The 15,869-nt window shown below is 43.5% G+C and overlaps 1 pseudogene; it reads right to left on the bottom strand.

Moving 5' to 3' along the window:
* Positions 1 to 5,163: 5,163 nt before the first annotated feature.
* On the bottom strand, positions 5,164 to 8,094 carry LOC114219189 (copine-1 pseudogene; annotated as a pseudogene).
* Positions 8,095 to 15,869: the final 7,775 nt, after the last annotated feature.

The following is a 15,869-nucleotide window of genomic DNA, read 5'->3' on the forward strand; positions in this document are numbered from 1 at the left end:
CCTTCATTTTTCCCTTCCTACTATCTTCTTTTTTTTTTCAACATATATTATTTGTTTCAGGGGTACAGGTCTGTGATTCATCAGTCTTACACAATTCACAGCACCCACCATAGCACATATTCTCCCCAATGTCCATCACCCAGCCACCCCATCCCTCCCACCCCCCCACCACTCCAGCAACCCTCAGTTTGTTTCCTGAGATTAAGCGTCTCTTACGGTTTGTCTCCCTCTCTGGTTTCATCTTGTTTCATTTTTTCCTCCCTTCCCCTATGATCCTCTGTCTTGTTTCTCAAATTCCTCGTATCAGTGAGATCATGTGATACTTGTCTTTCTCTGATTGACTTATTTTGCTTAGCATAATACCCTCTAGTTCCATCCACATCGTTGCAAATGGCAAGATTTCATTTTTGATGGCTGTATAATATTCCATTGTATATATATATACCACATCTTCTTTATCTCTTCATCTGTTGATGGACATCTTGACTCTTTCTATAGTTTGGCTATTGTGGACATTGCTGCTGTAAACGTTTGGGTGCACATACCCCTTCGGATCACTACATTTGTATCTCTGGGGTAAATACCCAGTAGTGCAATTGCTAGATCGTAGGGTAGCTCTATTTTCAACTTTTTGAGGAACCTCCATACTGTTTTCCAGAGTGGTTGCACCAGCTTGCACTCCCACCAACAGTGGTAGGAGGGTTCCCCTTTCTCCGCATCCTCTCCAACAGCTGTCATTTCCTGACTTGTGAATTTTAGCCATTCTGACTGGTGTGAGGTGGTATCTCATTGAGGTTTTGATTTGGATTTCCCTGATCCGAAGGCAGACTCTTAACCGACTGAGCCACCCAGTTGTCCTAAAGTATGGTCCTCTTATTCTCCATCCCATTCATTACCTTCTTTAATTCCTTCATCACGGTTATCACAGCCAAAAACTGTCTTTGTTTATTTGTTTACTGTTTTCTGTCTTCCCCACTAGAAGGTAAACTCACAAAAGCAGAGATTTTTTCCCCCCCTTTGGTTCACTGCAGTGTCCGCTGTGCCTGGAACAGTTCCTGGCCCCTAGTAGGTGCTCTGTAGGTATTCATTGGATAATATACTGTGCATTTAGTTATCTACGTTGGGAACTCTTCTCTTTCTTTCAACCTCTGCATCAACAACCATCAAACCCTACTGACTGCATGGCATATATGACTCTTCACTCTGTCCTTTTTCCCTTCCCCAAGGCTAGTGTTACGATTGCAGCTCTTATCAACAGTGCAGAGGCTCCGCGGGTGCTGTCTGAGCCCTGTTTGTGGTCTGGGGCTGGTGAATTTAGTGGGCATAGCTAAACCCAAGGTTTGGGTACCAAATGGAATTTTGCTGATTCAAGGTCATGAACTGTACTGCTCACGCCAACCCACTTGTGCCATCCAGGGAAATACAAAAGAAGGGGTTGTTGACTCAGCATGGCCCATCTCTGCCGGGAAAACACCCTTCAACACTTGTCCACCACTCCAGAATCACCAAAACTTACCGACTACCTACTGCATTCCCTAGATGCATCATCTCATTTAGTTCCTACAGCACTTTGGGGCGCCTGGGTGGCTCAGTCGGTTAAGCATCTGCCTTGGACTCAGGTCATGATCCTGGGGTCCCAGGATTGAGCCCTGCATCCTCAGCAGGGAGTTTGCTTTTCCCTCTCCTACTCCTCCCCCTGCTCCTGTTCTCACTCACACCCTCTCTCTCTCAAATAAATAAATAAAATCTCTAAAAAAAAAAATAATAATTCCTACATCACCATTTGTGGGGTAGATGGAGAGGTTTCCCTTTTGCAAATGAGGGACCTATGACCAGATAGGTAAAGGGACTTGTGTAAGGTCTCACAGCCAAGTGGAGGTGCCAGGATTTGAACCAGGTCTAAGATCCTTGTTCAGCTAGCAGGTCCAGGCCAGAGAGTTAAATGGACATCTCTGAAGTTTGCTGGAGTTATTATATTCCACCCAGAGAAGGTGGATTAATAGCTGTTGACTTGTCTGAAACATAGCCGTGAATTGCAGTCGCTTGAAATATTTACAATTAAATTGAAAAGAAATTGCCCACACCAGAAAGTGTAATGTATATGGTGCTAATTCTTGAGGGATGCATTAGACCACTCCGGGGCTTCTGGCTCTAATTTCCTGAGCATCACTAATTTTCTCTTGAGAGGTCAGTTTATTGCTCTTGAATAAAGCCTGATTGCTTAAGAGTGTGGCAATACCTTCCCTCTTTTCAAATGAGAGGGAATGGCCCAACTAGGAGAGGGGGGAAGACTTATAGGGGCTTTTTGGATCTGGATGTAGCAACTTCCATTTTTTGGCATTTGAAAAAAGTTTATTTCCAAAGTAAGAATAATGTATATTCATTCTGCAAACGTTGGAAAATGAATAAAAGTATAAATAAGAAGGGAGCTCACCTAAATCCCACCATCCAGAGGTAACCACAACAAAAATAAGAGAATATTTCCTTCTTGTGCAATTAACATTCCTTGCAGATATTTTTATGGCATGCATAATTTTCCATCCGTTCAACGGATTATTGTTTATATAACCATTCCTCAATCATTAGGTATTTAGGTCATTTTGGGTGGGTTTTCAGTGTTAAACAAAACATGAAAAATGCTGTGACTTTGTAGCCAATTATCAGGATTCGTGATCATTTCTTCGTGACTCGTGATCTTACAGGGGAGATGTCTGTGTTCGAAAGGGCAGGAAAAACCTCAGATTGGCTGGTTGAGAAGTTGTACCATAAGATATGTACCAAATGCAAAATTAAAATGTAGGCCAAGGGAACAATCATAGATTGAATGGACTACAGAAATGAAGTGATTCAAACGAGATGAAATGAGATGGAGTCAAAGAACAGCTTCTAATGCCAAATGGATCCCCAGATCTATGATATTTAATGGGGTGATTTTGAATCTATAATTTTTTATCTTAGCTATGTCTAGGGTTCCAAAATAGAAGAAGGGAGGTAGGAAGGGAGAGAGGGAGAGATGGTGGGAGGGAGGGAGAGATGGAGGGAGGGAGGGAGAGAAAGAGAGAGAGAGGTTCTGCTGATCTGTGAAAATACAAGAGTAAGGTTCCAGATCTTTAGGAATGGTAAAAAGTCGAATGTATCTGCTGCCAAATTTTGCATTAGTCTCAAGTACCAGCCTTGGCAGTCACAGAGTAACTGCTGTGGTCTCAGGGGTTTGCTACAGAAGAACAGTGTCTTTTTGGCTAATATTATTAGAAAACCATTTACCTTTCCAGTTTCCAACAATTTTGATTTTCTCACAAGGATCGCAAGTGGTGGTGATGGGGGGCAGCAAGACTGCAGAGATGGAATACGAGGGGAAAGCAGAATGTATACTGTTAGTTTTTTTAAAACCATGCCTTTTATGGAAACCATTTCCAGATGGAGGGGCACAAAACACAAACTCTCTCAAACTTAAAATGCAATCCTTTGGGGCACCTGGGTGGCTCAGTCGTTAAGCGACTGCCTTCGACTCGGGTCATGGTCCCAGGGTCCTGGGATCGAGCCCCGCATCGAGCCCCACATCGGGCTCCCTGCTCCGTGGGAAGCCTGCCTCCCCTCCCCCACTCCCCCTGCTTGTGTTCCCTCTCTCACTGTGTCTCTCTCTGTCAAATAAATAAATAAAATATTTTTAAAAAATGCAGTCCTTTTTCCCATTCATCTGTCCTCCATTGTACCAGAGAACAGTATCCTATCATTTTTCTTGCCGGTTGAATGGTACCATTATTATATATAAAATTGATAATATATTATTATTATATATTATATCACTATATTACATATATAATTGACAATATATAATAATGATAATGCTGTGTTTTGGACTATACTGTGCAACTCCTGGATGAACCAAATAATTAACAAATGTTGTAACAATGATCCTAGAAGTCAGAAAGAAGTCACCCACATCCCAATATCCTAGCCATCGATGGTTCCCATGCAACCTCCCAGTCCTTGTGTATATCCAAGTACATTGCCACACACTTGCAGTGAAATTGTATGCACCATTTTGTATCTCGATTTTTTTTAACTTAATGCCCTATACTAAACCCTTCCCACGTTGGGATCCTCTGCTGATTCATCTTTGATGACTTCAATAATTTTATGATAATTTAGTTGTTTTTTTTCTCTTGTTGGGTGATGTTGGAGCTCTGTCATCTTTTGTGTTAAGAATAAGGAAGAAGGGAATTTATTTTGAGATGCTCCCAAACCCTTCCTTCCTCCTGTCACTGCCCTACCCAGGAAAGTAGGATGAAATGGAGATTCAAAGCAGCTGACTGTGCCGGAGGTGGGGGAGAAGTCTCCTAAAGCAGAATCATTTCCAAAGAATGTGCATTGCAAACCACTTAGGGTCTGAAAGGCTGAATGTTGATGTGTGGAATTGCAACCTGGAGGTACTGGGGTGATTGGTGAACAGGCCTGGTCTGGAGAGGGAGTTAGGAAGACTGAAACCGAATAGATAAGAATTGCACTTACGGTGGGCTGGAGGAGAGAGCTGGCTTTCCTATGTTTGGAGGGTATCATTTGGTACACCTGAGTTAAGGAGACCAGATGTTTTGGTCTTGTCAACCTGTAGCATGCTGTATTAGTTAAGTCTTCCTATTCCTTCGAAAATATTTGAGAAGCTACCGGGTGTCAGGCACTCTTTTGGGTGCTGGGGATAGCGTGGTAAGCAAGAAAGCCATGATCCCTACTCTTATTTTTTATTTATTTTTTTTTTTGGTGGCAAAGCAGTGGTCTTCACTGATCTTTATTAAATGAAGGATTCCGGGCGCCCGGGTGGCTCAGATGGTTAAGCGTCTGCCTTCGGCTCAGGTCATGATCCCAGGGTCCTGGGATCGAGTCCCGCATCGGGCTCCCTGCTCCTTGGGAGCCTGCTTCTCCCTCTGCTTCTCTCTCTCTCTCTCCCTCTGTCTCTCATGAATAAATAAATAAAATCTTTAAAAAAAAAATAAATGAAGGATTCCAGGGGCAAGCAGGAGGGATCAAGAGCAACAGCAGGAGCAAATATAAAAGTATAAAATGTAAAGTGCAGCACTGGGCAATGTGTGCAGGATTGAGCCATGCCCACAGAGACCCTGGGGACGCAAGGCAGGGGACGAGCCATAGCCCACCCTCTAAGGGAGTCTAGGCCTGAGGAGCCTGTGCAGGGCTCTTGGCTGGGGGTGGAAGTGGCTTGAATGGGGCCCAACCTTGGGCCTTGAAGTAGGAGACCAGTTGTGTGGGTACTTCTGTGAGCACAGTCTGTGCCAGTGTCTCCCAAGGGGCATTCTGGAAGCGGCGGTAGGGCACAAACTGCACTATGTCACGGGCAGCTGCCTCCCCGGAGCGTGCACGCAGGGGTCCACCATCAGCATCCAGCTGCTCCGTGGCCTCGAAGTCAGCACCACCCACACCCACGATGATCACTGACATGGGCGGGTAAGAGGCACGCACCACAGCCTCACGTGTAGCCTCCACATCTGTCACAGCGCCGTCAGTCAGCAGCAACAGCACCAAGTATTGCGAGGCAGTCCTCTGATGTGCAGCCTGGGTTGCCAACCTGGCCACATGGTTGATGATGGATGCAAAGTTGGTGGGGCCATAGAGGCGAACTTGGGGCAGGGCTTGGCGGTAAGCATCCACAATGCCCTGGATGCCTGGGCAGTAGGGGTTACTGGGGTTGAAGTTCAAGGCAAATTCATGGGAGACCTGCCAATCGGGGGATACCTGGGCCCCAAATCCAAATGCTGGGAATAGCTTGTCCGAGTCATAGTCCTGAATCACACTGCCCGCACTCCACAGTGCTGTCAGGTACTCGTTGACCCCTGTTGGGCTCAGATAGTGCAGGGATTCCGGGGAGGAAGGATCTCCATTGGAGCCCGTGAAGTCAATGCCCACAGTGAAGTTCATTTGACAGCCTCCCATCACATAGTCCAGGAATGAATACTGCGTTTCTACCTGGCAAATCTTGACACAAACAGTCCCAGAGTTCTTGTAGCTTTTCTTTTTCTGCTGTTTCTCAAGGTGGATACATTCAAACTCAGCCGGAACTGCTTGCAGCTGGGCCAAGCTGGTGTAGAAGGTACCAAGGAGATCATGTGAACCATCACTGTCATAATCTGAGCATCGCACCTGGATGGGTGTGCTGGGGTCTCCCCCACAGAAATGCTGAAGGGGAACAGAGAAGCGCTTCCATGTAGGGTTCAAGTTGTTCTTGATTACCTCAGATCTGTATGCCAGGTGCCATTTCTCATCACCGTGACGGAAGAACTCCAAGAACGGGTCCGATTTCCCCAGGAAGTCCTTCTTATCTAGGTTTCTGGCCTCCACCTTCACGGTCAGTGTATGAGTATCCTTCATCTCTTGAACAGATACCGTGATGGTCCCCTGCCCAGCAGGTTTTCCAGGCTTCAGCCTCAAGGGTAGAGTTATTATCTGGCTGGACACAATCTGTCCTAGGGAACACTCAGCCCCTCCTAGGAAGTCATCATCCCCCAGCTCAGGTGTCTTGTTGTCTATGTCATAAATGCCAAATCGGAGCTTCTGGACTGTTTCAAAGTGGTACTCAAGCTGCAGAGTCTTGGAGAACTCGGGGCTCGAGCAGTTCCGTACACGCTCAGTTCGGCCAAGCTCAGCCCAGCTGCCCCCTCCCACATCCTGTAAAAGGACGCAGAGTGGGTCAGACTTGGAGCCGATGTCCTTGTCAATGAGGTGGTCACAGGAAATGGACAGTTGAGCCAAGGTCACGCAGTGGGCCGTCTCTTTTGCCGCTTCACAAAATCCATGATTCCTACTCTTATGGACAAACAAATAAGATGCTTATGATTTGTGGTGAAAGAAAAAAAAGCAGGGCAATGTGATAGTGACTTGGGGGAGTAGGGTACTTAGATGGGGTGGCTAGAGAAGGTATGCTAGATAAATCCTGTTGAACCTTAGAGCTACTCTCTACCTTTCTCCATCCCATCTTCTGACCCAGCAGACTGTCTTGAATGTTCTACATCCAGGCCCAACACACTCTGGCCCACTGCCTGTTTTTGTAAATCAAGTTTTATCGGAACACAGCCACACTCATTCATTTGTGTATTGCCTATGGCTTTTCTCATGCTATGATGTCAGAATTGAGTCATTGTGACAGAGACTGTATGGCCCCAGAAAGCTGAAAATATTTCCTTTCTGGTCCTTTACCGAAAATGTTTGCCAAATCCTATTCTGTTTCGATAGACTTCTTTGCCTTCTGGTTTCAGATGGATTTAACCAACAGGGAGTCCTGGCAGGAGAACAGAAGGAGGGAGGAGAGTGATGTCAGTCTATTTTCCTCCCTGGTTCTCTTCTTGTTGAGTTGCCTTGAGCTGAGGAGTCACTGGATTGAAGGTCACAGCTTGTCCAGCCTCTCCAAGGAACTCTCATTTTGGGCTCCAGAGAGCCCCATACCCTCTTTCCTTGAGGCCTAGGAGTGATACAGGCCCCTCTGTTGCTCTTGGGGGTACTGTGCTATCCCTTGTACCCCCTGCACCTTCATATATAGTCCTAAAGTTCTAATAGGAATGTGTCAATTGAGTCCAGCTGGGCCCATGACTGATTTAGAAGGTCTCCTGGGGGAGGTGACATTTGAGTGGAGATCTGATGGCTAAAGAGAAGCCAGGTGTTTGAAGAGCTAAGAAAAGAACATTCCAGGCAACGGGAATGGTGTGTGGAAAGGCTCTGAGGTGGCAAAGAACTCAGGATGCTTAAGAAGTAGAGGGTAGGAGAGGTGAGCAGGGCCAGACCATGCAGGACCTTTCCACCGCTGGTAAGGAGTCTGGGTTTTATTCTAAGAACAATGGGAAACCAATGAAGCATTTTAAACCAGATTTTGATGTGAGCCAATTAATGTTCTTTTGTGCTAGTCGTTGCATTCGCGAGTTGCCAGATGCAGAGAGTGACTAAAATTGACTTTGAGAAATTTATTGAAGGAACATTTATTTCAGGAGCTCCAAGAAGAGTTAGGCAATGTGGCTTTGGGGCAGGCAGGACCCAGAGCAGATCTGAGGACCTTACCGTAGGAGTTAGTGTCTTCTCGTCTGGCTCCCAACCCATCTATATCTGTGGATCAGATTCCAAACTCTTGTGAGAGAGAATTTGGCTTAACTCAGGCCTAGTGTCTCTTGGGCTCCAGGTGATAGATGGCCAGTGTGGTGAAGTGAAGAAGTCATCTATTCCTTGATTCATTCACAAATACTATGCCAAATGTATGCCTTGTACCATCCTAGGTGCTGGGGGTGCATATAATGATGAGCTAAACAGACCTGTCCATGTCCTCATGGAACCTTCATTTCAAGGGAAGAGAGCCCCTCCTTCTAGGAAAAAAAGTAAACAAGTTATTTCAAAATGTTGCTTGTGGGCGGGGCCTTTATCTGGTCACAGTTCTATAACCAGAGAATGAACAGAGCCTGGCACAAAAGAGGTGTTTAATAAATATTAGTGGATTGACAAACAGATAATAACAAGGGACTTACTTAGGTAGGAGGGTCAAGGAAGGTCTCACTAAGAAGTTGACATTTAAGTTGAGATGGGTAGCATGAGAAGGAGGAGCCATGTGAGGAGCAGGGTATAAGCCCACTAAGTAGAAGGAATAGCACGAGCAGAGGCTCTGAAGTGAGAAGGTACTTAGACACACACACACACACACACACACACACACACACACACACACATACACACACACACATCTTCAAGAAAGGGGGAATTGATGTGAACTGGACACACCCCCTCCAAAGAGTCATAATTCAACAAACATGTCAGGAAATGGCTGTGACAATCTCTACTTCAGGGCTTCAAGTGGACTAACTGTAAAGTACTTGAGTTGCCTTGTGAATGACCAAATCTCAGCAACTCTAAAAATGGGGCCGTTCATGACTGATTTTAAGTGCTTCAGAGTTTGAAGAAGGCAGAATTCTTTTTCTTCCCACACTCATTCTTGTGGTTTCTGAAATACTTTGAAGCAAAAGCACCCAAACTTGGGGTCACATGAGTTCTAGGAACCCTTTTGGGCTGGATCTTTGTTCCTTGTAACCTCAGTGGAGAGTGTGCTTTTTCATTGTTTCTGGCTGGTTTTGCTCTTTGGATCTCTGAAGCCTCTCTTCCCTTCCCTCTTTTACCTCTGAATTCCTGTATCATATTCCACTGGTTGGAATGATGATGGACACTTTCCCTAAAGCACCAACTTTCCCCCCAGAGGCTGTGCACCTGTCATCTGCTCTTCTAAAGGGCAAGGCCCAAATCACTTTACCTCCAACTGCTTTTTGTCATTATTTGTACATTGTCAAGGTTTATAACATTTACATTTTGTTCTCTATCATATAGAAAAATTAATTTTTGGGGGCTTTGTCCAAAGGTTAAACTGAAACCATCAACTGACAGTTTCAAAGTGTTACAGATTTATCATTTACTCAAGAATGAATTTGTGTAACTGGACTTACTGGACTTAGGTGTAATTACAGTTGTGTCCTTTAAAGGAAATATAGTTAATAAAACTTGGAAGGAAAGATGGTGGAAAGGGGAAAGTATACTACATATTGTGACCATATTGCTATTGTTACTTTAATTATTTGCCATCTGATTTTTATCAAGTCCGTCTAGATTCTGTGTCAATATATTAGATGATTTGTCTATTTGTTTTTGGAGCATTCTGACTTCCTGTTATAATTTGGGTCATTGGTTTTCATGCCCGCTGTGCAGCTGTCATTCCTGAGATTTTTTTTTTAGGATTTTATTTATTTATTTGACAGAGAGAGAGAGAGAGAGAGACAGCGAGAGAGGGAACACAAGCAGGGGCAGAGGGAGAGGGAGAAGCAGGCTTCCCGCTGAGCAGGGAGCCTGATGTGGGGCTCGATCCCAGGACCCTGGGACCATGACCTGAGCCGAAGGCAGATGCTTGACAACTGAGCCACCCAGGCGCCCCTGAGATTTGTTTTTATTGCACTCCTGCCTTAATTGTTAGGCTTTTATAAAAAGTCTTAATATTTGATAGGACAAATCCAACTGTCTTGCGTCCCTTCTTCAAAATTTTCTTGGCTGTTCTTGGCCCTTTGTTCTTCCTTGTGAAACGTGTTTTTTGATCTCAAGTGCAGAGAGCTGAGTTAATCATACTCCTCAGTTCATTTAATGTGTTATTGTTGGCCCATTCAGGGTTCATTTTCATATTCTTTTCTTATTTATTTTTGAGAGAGAGAGAGAGAAGGCAGGGGGAGGGACAGGGGGAGAGGGAGAGAGAATCTCAAGCAGACTCCAGGCAGAGCATGGAGCCCACGCGGGCTCGATCTCGCAACCCCAAGATCACAGCCTGAGCCAAAAAGAAGAGTTGGTTGCTTAACTGACTTAGCCACCCAGGAGCCCCCATTTTCATATTCTTTATCCCTTTCCACATCTTGCCCACCTGCCCCTGCCATAGGCACCCACTCAAATGTGTTTGATATATTTTGCCTGGATATCTGTGTATCATTGTAAAATGGATGTTGTTGTTTAGGGTGTATATGTGTTCAAGGGATGCAGACAATTTCATGCAACAGATCTAATTGTTTCTTAATTCTTAAAAGCAATATCAGCATTTTCAGATGTATTGTGCACTGTGTGTACCTCTAGTTGATTCCTTCGAACTGTTGCACGGTATTTCAAAGCTCACATCGGTTACAGTTTTCAATTACATTTCTGCCAGTGATGGACATCTAGTGGTCTTTAGCAACCTACTACACAAACAGTTTTGCAATACACATCCTCGTACATGTCACTGTGTGGTCCTGTGTGAGAGTTCCTACGAAGTACATATGTTCAGGGGAGGGGGATGCTAGGTCCTAGGGCATACATTGATATACTTTCACAAAATACTGCCAGGTTGTTTTCTAGAAAGATGGAACCCATCAGCAATGCATGGAGATTCCATATGACCTTACTTTCCAGTTTTTGCCAGTCTCATGGGAGTAAGGTGGTATCTTACTGTTTTAATTTGTATTTCTTTGATTACTAGTGAGATTGGGCATTTCTTCATTTACTTGTCAGCCATTCAGTTTTCTCCACCTGCAACTTATCACTATCCTTTTCTGAATTTTTCTATTGGAGTCCACATATTTTCTTGTTGATTTTGAGTTTATTTTATTTTCTAGATGTTAATCCCTCATTAGTTTTATATGTTGCAGGCACCTTCTCTCAGGCTCCCATCTACCAGTTAACTATGTGATTTGTTTTTTAAATGGGAATCCTTAAATTTGATGTACCCAGTGCCAGCTTTCCATTTATGGTATGAGATTTGGGATCTTATTTAATAAATCCTCCATTTAGAGACCACAAAAGTTCTCTGACAATTTCTTATGTTAGATTTCTGGTTTTATGTTTGACAATTAGGTCCTCAGAGAATTTGGTGTTCACCTTTGTAAAGGACTGAGGTATTTTTGTCCAAATAATGAGCTAGTTTCACCAAATCATTTATGATTATGGATTTTTTTTGTTAACCAATTCCTATACCAGTATTTCATAGTTTTTATTGCTATGACTCTGTATGATGTGGTAAAATTTGGGAGGGTGAAACTTTCTCATTGCTTTTATTTGCAAAATTGGCTTAGCCAATTCACATTCACTTTAAGTAATTTTTCTGAAACACACACATAATATATTTCATGGATAGGGACAAAGTTTGTAACATTTTCAAGTCTTCCCAAAGTTATATATATTTATTTAGAACTTCTTGTAGGTATTTCAGTGTTTTATGATTTTCTTCATAAAGAAATATTCCTAGGTATATTATAATTTTTGTTGCTATTTGAATAGGATATATAGTTTTTCTATTACATTTTCTAACTGGTAGTTCTTGAAATATAGAAACTTTACAGATATTTGAATGTTGTTATTATATGCAGTAACCTTGCTGAGCTCTCTCATTGGTTCTAATAGTTTATCCATAGATTATCTTACATTTTCTCTTCAGCCAATCATATTGGTTGTAGACCTTTCTTCTCTTAAGCATCATTTGTTTTTCTTGTCTTGTTGGAGTGGCTAAAATCTCAATTACAATTTTGTCAATAACTAGCAAGTATTATACTTTTATTCCTGACATTAACGGGAATGCTTCTAAGGTTTTACAAATACATCTGCCTGTGGTAGACTTTTAAAGAAAATGTTAATTCTCTTTTCATGAAAGTTATATTTTATTAGAACTCTAAAGTTTAACTTTACATATGTTTCATTCAGGTTTGGGTGGAGTAGAATTCAATAAAACTAGGTAATTCAGATTGATGTTTTATAATCAGTTGCTCTTGGGTTTTTTTTTTTTAAGATATCTTTTATTGGTTTAAGAAAGTTTTCATTAGTGTATTAATTTTTAAATCATTAATAGATGTTGGATTTTATTGAATGCCTTGTATGGATCAAGATGATGATTCTATTATTTTTTTATTATTTTCTCATTTCCATTTTCTGTTCTCATTTCTGGGATCTTTTATTAGATGAACTTTGAATTTCTTTGGTTATACCTTTATACCTTTTAGCTTTCATACCATATTTTGCATCTCTTTTTCTTTCTTTATGTTCTGGAAGATTTTCTCAGATTTTTTTCCAGAATGTCCACTAGATCAAAAATTTTAGGCAATAAAGTTTTAATTTCTAAGAGTTCCTTCCTATTTACTGGAAACTGCAGTATAATTAGAGCCTATAATTATCATTACACTTAATAATATTATTTAAAAATGAATATTTTCCTGAATCTCTATGAAGATGCTAATTATAATTTCAGAGATTTTTAAAATACTTTCTCTCTTTTGACTATAAGTCAGTTGTGCAGTTTGTTCATCTCAGTTCTCAAATGTCTGGGGACCTTTGGTTATCCATTTATATTTATAATGGAATTGATTGACTAATACTAGAGGCTATTGTGGATTTCTTCCACCTTGTATGAGACTGTTTCCAGCAGGACCTCTCCCCTGAATGAAAGGCCATTATCTTGTATAACCTTCATAGTAACTGTATTTGTTATCTATTGCTGAATAACAAATTATCCCCAAGTTTAGCAGTTTAGAAAAACAAGTATGTATTATTTCACAGGTGTATATTGTCTCATGGTTTCTGTGGATCAGGAATCTGGGTGTAGTTTCAATAGATCCCTCTGACTCAGGGTGTCTCCTAAGCTGGGCTGCAGTTATCTCAAAGCTTGAGGAGATTCACTTCCAAGTTGCTCACAGGGCTATTGGTTGGCCTCATATCCTTGCTGGCTATTGACATGGCAGCCTGTTTCTCTAGAAAAGAAGAGAGGGAGGAAGGGAGGGAGACAGGTGGGGGAGAGGCAGGGAGAGAGATGGGGGGAAAGAGAGAGAGAGAGGTGGGAGGAGGAGACAGCCTTTTTGCAACCCAGTCTCAGAAGTGACATCCTATCTTGGGGCGCCTGGGTGGCTCAGTCAGTTAAGTGTCTGCCTTCAGCTCAGGTCATCATCTCTGGGTCCTGGGATCGAGTCCCGTGTTGGGCTCTCTGCTCAGTGGGGAGTCTGCTTCTCCCTCTCACTTTCCGTCTGTGCTCACTCTCTCTCTCAAATAAATAAATAAAATCTTAAAAAAAAAAAGAAGTGACATGCCATCATTATTGCTCTTTGCTATTGGTTATAAGCTGTCTTATACACACTCAAGGCGGTTCTACAAGGAGGGGATTACACAAGGGCATAGATGCCTGAAGGTGGAGATCCCTGGGGGCCATCTCAAAGGCTGCCATAATACCCTAGGTCTTATTACTAACTCCCAATGAGGAACTGGGGCTTAGCAAGGTTAAGTCACTTGCCCAACATCTCACAGCCAGTAAGTCATAGAATTAAGTCTGGAACCCATATGGAACTACTTTCAAAGTTCGCCCTCTTAATTACTATGCCACCATCTTCCAAAGTGTAGGTGCATCACTGTTGGAACGTAAAATCATTTGAGGTGATACAGAGAGTCTTGGGTTGGTGCTAACGTGCCTTTAACAAAATCTTTAACCCTCATTAATCTCCCATTTAACCAAGAAAGAGCTGGCCTTGAGCTCAGAGTCTTGGGAAGACAAGGGTATCTGGCTAGACTTTAATACCATTGCTTTCTGTTAATGGTGTTTACTTCCAGTTGTGGCAGGTAGGAATGGCTTTAAACTAATGATAGTAACATAAAATTTCCTTTAAAAATATACCCTAAACATATGAAATATGTTAATTAAAGTAAAAACTGAAATAGCAAAAATGGCACTCTGGTATGGCAAATGTAGTGATGGTGATCTATGGATTGCTCAAGCTTGGGAAATACTGCCTCAATTATAATGCATCAATTCCAAAAATAACCTCAGGGATAATAAGCCCATTTTTTTTCGTTCAGTCTTTTCTCCCTTCATTTTATAGATGTGTGAAATGACATCAAAAGAGGGTGACTTCCCTAGGGTATGCAGTTGCCATGATCACAGCCCAAGTCCCCTAGCCGTCATGCCAGTGTTTTCTTTTCTCCTTCTTTTACCTCTGTTAGTTATGAGCTTGAAACACTTTCTTTTTACTCTCCCTACTCCAACCCTGCTGTTTCCAATTCACTTTCCTCTAATCAGAGTTTCTCAAGAGCAGTGCTGTTGACATCCGGGGCAGGAGAGTTCTTTGTTGTGGGGAGTGTCCTGTGCGTTGTAGGATGATTAGAGGCATCCCTGGCCTCCACCCACTAGATGCCAATAGCACGCTCACTCCCGGTTGTGACGACCAAAAATGTCCCCAGATGTTGCCCAGTGTCTCCTGGGTGGGGGGAGGAAAAATCACCCCAATTAGCCATCACTGCTCTGAAGTAGAGTTTTTCATTTCTACAAGATCTCAGATGCTGGTGCTGCTAGTCTGTGGACCACACATTGAATAACATTGCTGTAAACTATATAGCCTAATAAGGTAGCTATTTTTTTCCTTACATTTTTGGAGACTGTGTATGACAACTATAATGCAAAATTAGACTCCATTTAGTACAATATTACTATGTGGAAGGTGGGGATTCTAGCATTAAATTTTCAGAAGCAGATTGTTCTTGGGAGGAGCAAGATGGTGGAGGAGTAGGAGACCTAAATTTTGTCTGGTCCCAGGAATTCAGCTAGATAGGGATCAAACCATTCAGAACACCTACGAACTCAACAGGAGATTGAAGAAAAGAATAGCAGCAATTCCATGAACAGAAAAGCAACCACTTTCTGGAAGGTAGGACGTGCGGAGAAGTGAAACCGAGGCGATATTCGGGAGGATAGACGGCGGGGGAGGGGGCCTCCGTCGGCCGCTTCTGGCAAGTGATAGAGCCCCAGAGCACAAAATCAGAACTTTTAGAAGTCGGCTCCGCTGAGGGACGTCGCTCCAGTGGCTAACGGGGGGGTGGTGGAACCCTCATGGGACAGTGTGGTCTCAGGACCCTCGGGGTCACAGAAAGACCGGGGGAGCCTGAGTGCGGCAGAGCTCCCAGGTATTGGAGTGGGGAAGCCGGCTGCAGAGACGGAGCCCAGGCGCAGGCTCTCATTTCGGGGTTGCCATAAACTGTGATCCGCGGCCCAGTCGGGCCACTGCTCCTCCATCAGGGACCCAACAAGTGGCACATCTGGAGAGACTCCCCTTCCTCCCCCAGGAGGAGCAGCGTGGGAGCGCACCGCAGGGATCTGCTGGGTTTGGAGACTCCACACGGGGTCGGGTGCCGGAGATAGAAACGCTTGGTCACAGGCCAGGTGAGCACGGAGTGCGGCCGGAGACTGGGGAGATGGGAGTGATTGACTGCTTTTCTCTGGGGGTGCACTGAGGAGCGGGGCCCCGAGTTCTCGGCTCCTCCGGGCGGAGATTGGGAGGCCACCATTTTCACCCTGGTCCTCC

Source organism: Eumetopias jubatus, unplaced genomic scaffold (genome assembly GCF_037043125.1).
Source record: "Eumetopias jubatus isolate StellerSeaLion01/CBP00866 unplaced genomic scaffold, mEumJub1_p1.0 scaffold_16, whole genome shotgun sequence".
Taxonomy (NCBI): Eukaryota; Metazoa; Chordata; class Mammalia; order Carnivora; family Otariidae; genus Eumetopias; species Eumetopias jubatus.